Below are 8,081 nucleotides of genomic sequence, written 5' to 3'. Positions count from 1 at the left end.
GGCTTTACACTAGAGAAACAATGCGGTGCTTGCACATGTATGTTTGATTTGATGGATTACTTTGAATTGGAGCTATAAGCTATGCTGACTGTAGAATGCTTTCAGAAATGAAAGGATTCAATAGTTACCCAAGCCTCTTCATTTTTTGGTCTGCAGTGGCTGCGGTCTAATATCATGGAGACAGATCAAAAGAAAGCTTTGGGACTTCTTCCATGGAGGATGTTAGAAGCTCTATGACAGAACTGTCAACTGGGAATTTTGTTAATTCCATACAAAATGCTTTTGCTGCTGGTATTGGTCGGCTGATCATTTTTTGTTCTAAAGGAGGTGACTTCACAGACAAGACTCAAGCTCAGTGGCATGTTGGATGGCCTTGTTGTTGTAGGACGGATGGTCTGTGCCACCCAGGACAATCTTTGTAGAAGTTTGGATACTACAAATCCTACTGCTTAGTTTTCTCCTGGACCCATTTTAAATAACAAAGAAAATACTCCAGCATTTTGTTTCTTACTTCATTGAATGCTAAAGAAATATGTTAGGAAATAATACACAGGCTTTCAGATTTTGAGCTACTTTCAGCAAAAACATCAGAAGATTATTTGGTGCATCATTGTGGCTTATATTTTTTCTTGGAAAAAATTAAAATTCAAATAATGTTCGGTTGAAAAAACTGAAAACTCTATTTAAGAATGACCATACTCAAGCTGAAAGCTTTGACTGCTCCTCTGTGCCAGGCGTCTGCAGTGATCTCTATGTTTTCCAGCCATCTCTAACAGAATTTAAAGGACAAGGAACCAAAGAATAGGAAAGTCATCATGGAAGAAGGTTTTAGGTGATATTCTTGCCTTTTCAAAGGAAGTGTTAATTCTCATGTCACCACTCTTGGACCTCAAAATTTTCACTGACAAAGAACCATGGCTTGATTTTTTTGCTCCTTGGTGTCCACCACCTCAAGCTGTGCTGCCAAAGTTACAAAAAGCGTCAATGCTCCTTCATGGTTAGATGGAATTTGGTACACTACACTGTAAGATTCATGAAGGACTCTAACAGGTTTATCCAACAACAGTGGTATTCAACAAGTCCAGTGTTCATGAGTATGAAGGATATCACTCTGTGACAGATCCTAGAGTTCATAGAGGATCTCAGCAAACCTTTGGTGGTCTTTCATACACCCAGCCACCCAGCACTTTCAATGAGCTACTTAAACTAAGAAAGCATGACTCAGCCTGGATGGTTGATTTCTATTTTCCATGTGTCATCTGTTTCATATCTTAATGTCAGAATGGAAAAGAATGGCCTAGACATTAACTGGACTGATAAATGTGGGCAGTGTAGACTGCCACCAGTATCATTCTTTTTGTGCCTAAGAAAATGTTCAGAGATACCCTGAGATGTTTTTCTTTTCTCAGAAAACATCAAATAAAGGCTATCAGTATCATAGTTACCATGGTTGGAATAGAGTTGCTTAGTCCCCAAGAGTGTGAGGTCTAGGATTATTATCTCAAGAGTACATAGGTTTGATGCCTCAGACTTTCAACACAAAAGTTTTACAAGGCTAAAATCGTAAGGTGGTTATTTTTTTTGAAGTTAGGAGAGTTTTATTGGAAATAAGAGGAAGAATAATTTCTAGATTTCCAGGTGTCCATAGTGGGTGACCACTGAGGCTGTTTGTCAAGAGTATTTTATTTTATTTTTAATTAATTTTAATGATAAAACAGCTGTTTATTGAACAGTGAAAGTTTGCATTTGGCATGGCTTTGCACATTAATGTGATTTTTGCTGAGGCATGTATGCTGATAATTTGTCAAACCTCGGCTCATACCTTGCTAGTTTGAGAGTAACATTTGCAGCACTTGGGTTATCTGTTAGTCTGTGTCTTGTATCAGATTTGATATAATTCAAAGCTGAAAACAACTCCTCACGAGCATAAAATGATCCAAACAAGGGAAGAAAAGCAATCCCAAGTGCTTTCATTGACTGAAAATTATTTGGCTGACAATTCCACACTCCAGGTATTTCATTTTCACAACTACCAGCTGTGCTGTCCTTTGTTATCCCTTCACACTATCTTAAGTGTTGCACACAGGTCACAGAATTTATTTTTCTGGCTAGTGCTTTCTTAAAATTCCAATAGCTCCATTTAGAGTTTTCCAAAATATAACCAGTGTAAGCATGAAAGATCAGGTGCCTTTATCTGGAGAAGAAAACACATGGCTGTCTCCATTTTAAGGACTTGTAAATATTGTTACTAAAACTTTCCTTTGCAGCTGCTACAATGCTAGAAAATTCCTTGTAGATTTCCCGATGGCTTGTAGGATTGTGTGCAAGTTTGCAGGATTCTCTAAATGCATTTTTAGACTTTAAGTATTTTAGCTGCCTGCTGTCAAGGTCTTTCAAACACCTGCAGTGGTGAGCTGCTATTTGCCAAGCATAGGACTTGATGTTTGACAGTATTTCCACTAGGTGGCACCTCGGCGATGCGCTGCATATTTTTATCCTTTTTTTTTTTTTTTTTTTTTTTTTGGTTTTTCTCCGGTACTGGGAACCGAACTCACGACCTTGCGCTTGCCAGGCAGGCGCTTTTGCCGCTGAGCTAAATCCCCAGCCCCTATCCTTTTTTTTTTTTTTTTTTTTTTTTTGAGAAATGAAAAGATTACTCCCAGACAATATGGCCATTTTGGTAAAATCCCCCTCAGAGAGGTTTACTGTTTTGCTATGCACAGTGAAATTTGCATATATGCAGCTGTCCAATGATTTAAGATAGTTGCAAAAACTAAGATATTGGGGATACTTCCTTAATTTCCCTTCAATAAACTTTCAGTTTCACCAAGGTCGGCCACACTTCTGTGGTTGGTGTCAAATACCACTGCCACTTGCTGTGCAACACGCAGTTTTACCACACAGAATACATAATGCTTTCCCATTGCATTCGCCTCTCCAGGGACTATGTCTAGTCCTTGTGGAGTGATCTTCCATTACGGCCAGTCCCTAACTTATGAGTGAGCTCTGCTCTGTGAGGACACAAGGCAGATTCCTTTGTAAGTCTGACAAAGTGAGCCTTAACACACCTTTGACACTTGTACAGTGTAAAACATAAAGCCAAACACAACTACTACAAACTATTTTAGTTGCCTTAAAATGGTGATACAGTATGGTAAAACAACTGGCATGCAGGGGATTGCATGGAGTGAACAGACCAACATTACTAACTGGGGGGCAGACGGTGGACATGAAGGACCAACAGGAGAATGGAAGGCAAAATGGGACATGGCCCACCCCTGATGTTGATGACACAGATTTTTTTTTTTATTTGTCTATGCTCCTGGAAATGATCCAGTAATGGCTGAGCAGTAGATTTTTTCTCAGATGATTCTGTCACTGGGTGGCATTCTGAATGGCTGCTGCTGGAGTCCTGTGCCTCGAACAGTGCCTCCTCAAGTCAGGAAAATCCCCTGGCCATTTCCTGTGTTGTGAATCTCTTTGTTTCTTCAGTTACCTCTTCCTCTTCTCTCTTTATCTTCTAGTGGGTGTCTAATTGCACCAAGACCTTGTTAGCAAGCTCCTCCTGTTACACAACAGGGAGTTGTAGCTCCTTCTGGCTAAGGGTCATTAAGTTACTGAAGACCTCTTTGGACTCCTTACACATCTTAAATCCATGAATTTCATGAATTGTGGGCAAAGGTTCTTCAAAACCCCATTTATGGTGACAGCCAAAACCTCATGTCAGGCAGAGTTGATTTTTTTTTAATGGGCTTTTAGATGTTTACATCTACAAATGTTCATAATGCTAGGTCCCTTCATATCTAAAAGTCATTTGTAAATTGGAGGACTTAACCAAGTCTCTTTTCAGTTTTGCATTTTTCTTCTTTCCTGAGTCAGTTTTGGTGTTCAAGACTTGGAGTCTACAAAAACACAAAATTAAAAAAAAAAAAGGGCCTCGTAGCTCTCGGAGGGAGGGCCCCTGGCGCACGGGGAGCCTCGGGTGGGGAGTGCTAGTCTTCGGACCGGCGGCTCACTCCCGGCCTCGTAGTTCCCCAGAAGGAGGGCTTCCGGTGCACGGGGAGCCATGGGCGGGGAGCGCTGGTCTTCCGGCTGGCTAGCTTCCTGCCTTGTAGGCCCCCGGAGGGAGGGCCCCCAGCCCATGGGGAGCCATGCGGTGGCGAGTGCTGTTGCGCACCGGCCCTTAGGCCGGCTGCCGCCGCTCAGCTGAGATCTATCATGAGACAGAGAAACAGTGACACAATTGGCCCACCATGCACTGACTGCAGTTGCCCACCCACGGATGTGTGTGAATCATTGAAACTTTGAACAACCCCTGGGAATACATGCCATACAACAGGCCACTCTTGCTCCTGCCATTGAGAACCAGAAAGGTCCAGAGCCAGCGGAGGAGCAGCTGCTGAACAAGGACTCAGAGAACATGAGAATGCAGACTAAGCCCACAGAGTCAGAGGTCCAGTGGTCTGGGGTCACCAGAGCCGCTCGGAAGCTGTAAACCAGGAGGACCTTGCACAATACATGTGGAGACTCCCTGGACGCCATTCTTCCCCTGACAGTACAGGCTGGGGTGGAGCTCAGGAGAAGTCTGTAGCAGGACTCCTGCTGCCTGTGCTGACAGTTGGGGAGAGGACACTTACTGGTTGTGGGGTCCCAATGCGATGGGAGGCTGGAGAGAAAATGCTACAAAACATGGCTTTCACCCCAGATGACTCACTTGATTTTTGACAACTCTTAGGCTGTAACTACTTGTTAGATCCTTCTTGCGTATCTCTGTCTTCCTGAGAAACCACTTTGAAGATACCACCATGTATTACAGCAGTCATTGATATTTTCCTCCTAATCTATCCATAACTCTGTAATGTTTGTATTGTTCCTATCCTATTTCATAAATGGATCCATGTTTATTATTATGTGTTTCCTACAACAACCATTGAGAATTATTGAATGATTATTCAGTAGGTCACTCATGTATAGTTCTATTTACGTTCTTTAGAAGCCACTTTGAAGATACCTAAGTATAGTACAACTATTGATAATCTCCTACCTCTTTTGTCTGTAACTCACTTTCATTTGTCTATTTGTTTTCCTGAGAAATTATCTTATAGATAACAATATGTAAAACAATAACCATTGATAATTTCCTACCACTTTGTCTATAATTTGGTAAGCCCCTCCTATTATTATGTTATCCTTCTTTTACTCTTTAAAATAAAAAAAAAATGAAGCACTCAACACAAATCTATCCCTAGACTAAAAATAGCCACCACTGGCTTACACTACTGCCTGAGGCTCCTGTGCTGCTATCTTCAGGGACTGGAAAAGAACTTGGAAAGTGCTCTTTCTTTGAGGGATACTGGCCCCGCTGGGTGTAGCGCCCTCTGCTTCTGTCTTTGTCTTCTTACCACCCGCAAGCCAGAGAGCTGCAACCTTTTGCCCACGCCCTCTGCCTTTCTCTTGGCCTTTCCGCCCTCACACAGAATGGTGGTGGGCTGGGGAGGTGCAGCCTTGTCCTCTGAGTCCGAGTTCTCCAGGAGCCTTTGCTTCAGAGCCTCCTCCAGGAGCACGGCGGTCACATGCTCCACCTCTTCCTGCTGCTGCCACTGCAGCTCCTCCTCAGATAGCCGGTGCTGCAGCAGGGCCTCAAAGTCCGCATGCGCCTGTTGCTGGCTCACGTCCTTGAGCTCCTGCAGGTTCTCTAGCACCTCCATCTCCAGCTTCGAGTCCTTCTGGCAGTTTTCCTGCGTCTTTATGGGGTTGTTCAGCTCCTCCTCCTTCTCCAGGAGCTTCTCAGCCTGGAAGTTCCGTGTGGTGCCGTGCTCCGCGGTGTAGTCCGTGTTCTTGGGGACCGTCTTGAACGTGATCTCCGCCAGGCAGCGCATGCACCTGATGTAGAAGCGGAAGATGGGCAGGCCCAGGTACGCCTCCTTCTGCACCATCTCCTTGCAGGCATTGAATTTCTTCCCCTTGGCAATGTATTCCCCGCACGTTTTACACCTCATTTTGAAGGGGGCCATCAGCCGCACCAGGTACTGCCGGTCCTTTGGGAGCCTGAGCTTGGGAATCTTCCAAGGGTAGAAGTCCGGCAGGTAGTATTTTTTTTAGAACTTTCCGTTCTGACATCTTCGCTTCCTACTCCTCTCCCAGCTCTGGAGAACGGATTAGGTATTTATCCAGGTTCTCTGGCACTGCCTGCGCACTTCCGTTTACGTCACTTCCTCCAGCCTCTTCTTAGCTATGCTGCCTTTGTCATTGGCTACAATCTCAGCCTATCAAACTTTGGGTCTGTCTATTTTGTTTTTCTCTGCGGCGTTGCAACGTCAGTAACGCGATGTAAAGCTTCTGGGGACCTTGTGGGTTTCAAAAACTTGGATGGAGGCGCTGTACCCTGTAAAAATTGGCAGCAATTTGATAAAATTTTGTCTAGATGTAAAGAGGATCTCAATCGAGACGCTCCTTGTGGTTCATTCTTTTATTCAGCAGTTATTCCCCCCTGTGCAGAGAGCTCTGGGAATCCACACCATGTTCCGGTCCTTAGTCCTCTCATGGGCACTGGATATCTGCACCCAGATCTCGAAGGACCAACTGGTGCGCTTGCTCGGTGATGTGCTGATGTCGGCGACTTCAGGGTTTTGCCATTGGTGTACAGGAAATTGTTGCCCTTGAAGTCTCTGCCGAGGATTTTAGAGATGCCGCTCTGCACCTGGGGGAGGCTGAAACACTTTCTCTGCTGCTGCCCGCGGGAGGGGCGACCGCCACTTTCCAGGCGTGCACACAGGCTCACAGGGGCCGTGGTTACTTCCCCGCCCTTGCTCCGGCCAGGCCCTGGGGGACGCCAGGGTTGTGCTGCCCGCCGCTCCACCTCCCTGGCTCCCCGGAGTTCCCGTGTTGCCAACTTTTTATTTTAAAGAGAAAACAACACAAAACAAGATAACAGGAGGGTAACAATGGTGAAGACATTGCGTATTGTTATCTTTAAATCAGTTGCTCAGGGTATAAGATATAGGCATTTAATTGTCCAAACAATATTCGCACAACCTTTCTTTTCAATGAACTAAGAGAAATTAAAAGTATAACTATCTTAACTATCATTATATATATATATATTTTTTTTTTCTTTCCCCTTTCTTCTTTTCTCCTTTCCCCATCCCAGTTTCTCTTTCCATTTAAACAGTCTGTTCTCATTTTACAATACCTATTGTACATTTTGGATCTTATTTACTCTTTCAGCTTCTCACACTAGGGAGATAATATGATGTTTGCACATGTGTGACTGATTTATTTTACTTATGAGTATGGTCTCGAGTTACATCCATTTACCTATAAAAGTCTCCACTTTATCCTTCTTTATGGCTGAGTAGTACTCCATTGTCTAAAAAAAGCCACATCTTTTTTATCCATTTCTCAGTTGATGAACATTTGGGTTGTTTCCAAGATTTAGCTATAGCAAATTGTGCTGCTGTAAACATGGGTGCACATATACTGTTGTGATATGATGTTTTTAATTTTTCTGGAAAGATACCAAGAAGGGGAATAGATGGATCAAATGGGACCTCCAAGCCTAGTATTTTGCGGAATCGCCACATTGATTTCCACAGTGGTTGCACCAGTCTACACTCCCACCAACAGGGGAGAAGGGCTCCTTTTTCCTCAAAGCTCCTCCAACATTTGTTATTTGTTGATTTTTTGATGATAACCATTCTTTCTGGGGTGAGATGGAATCTCAGTGTTTTAATTTGCATCTCTCAAATGACCAGTGATATTGAACATTTTTTCATACATTTATTTGCTGTTTGTATTTCTTCATCTGAGAAATGTATATTTGTTTCAGATGCCCATTTTTGGGTTGGGTCTTTAAATTTGGGAGGTCTGATATTTTTGACTTCTTTATATGTTCTCAATAGTAATCCTTTGTCTGAGGAGCAGCTGGCAAACATTTTTTCCCACATTGTGGGTTGTCCTTTCACTCTGTTAGTGATTTCTCTAGCTGTACAAAAGCTTTTTAAATAAAATGAAGTCCCAGTTGTTGATTCTTTGTAATAGTTCTTGTGTGATTGGGGTTTTATTCATAAAGTCTTTGCCTA

At 43.2% G+C, this 8,081-nt stretch overlaps 2 pseudogenes; one reads left to right on the top strand and one right to left on the bottom strand.

The window, feature by feature from the left end:
• The window catches only part of LOC102004970, a 5,605-nt pseudogene extending 4,046 nt beyond the window's left edge, over positions 1-1,559 (top strand).
• A 3,712-nt stretch (positions 1,560-5,271) lies between these two features.
• On the bottom strand, positions 5,272-6,120 carry LOC102004640 (annotated as a pseudogene).
• Between the last annotated feature and the right edge of the window lie 1,961 nt (positions 6,121-8,081).

The sequence above is a fragment of the Chinchilla lanigera genome, unplaced genomic scaffold (genome assembly GCF_000276665.1).
Source record: "Chinchilla lanigera isolate Chin_1 unplaced genomic scaffold, ChiLan1.0 scaffold00131, whole genome shotgun sequence".
In the NCBI taxonomy this organism is placed as follows: Eukaryota; Metazoa; Chordata; class Mammalia; order Rodentia; family Chinchillidae; genus Chinchilla; species Chinchilla lanigera.
This window is presented reverse-complemented; position numbering and strand designations above follow the sequence as displayed.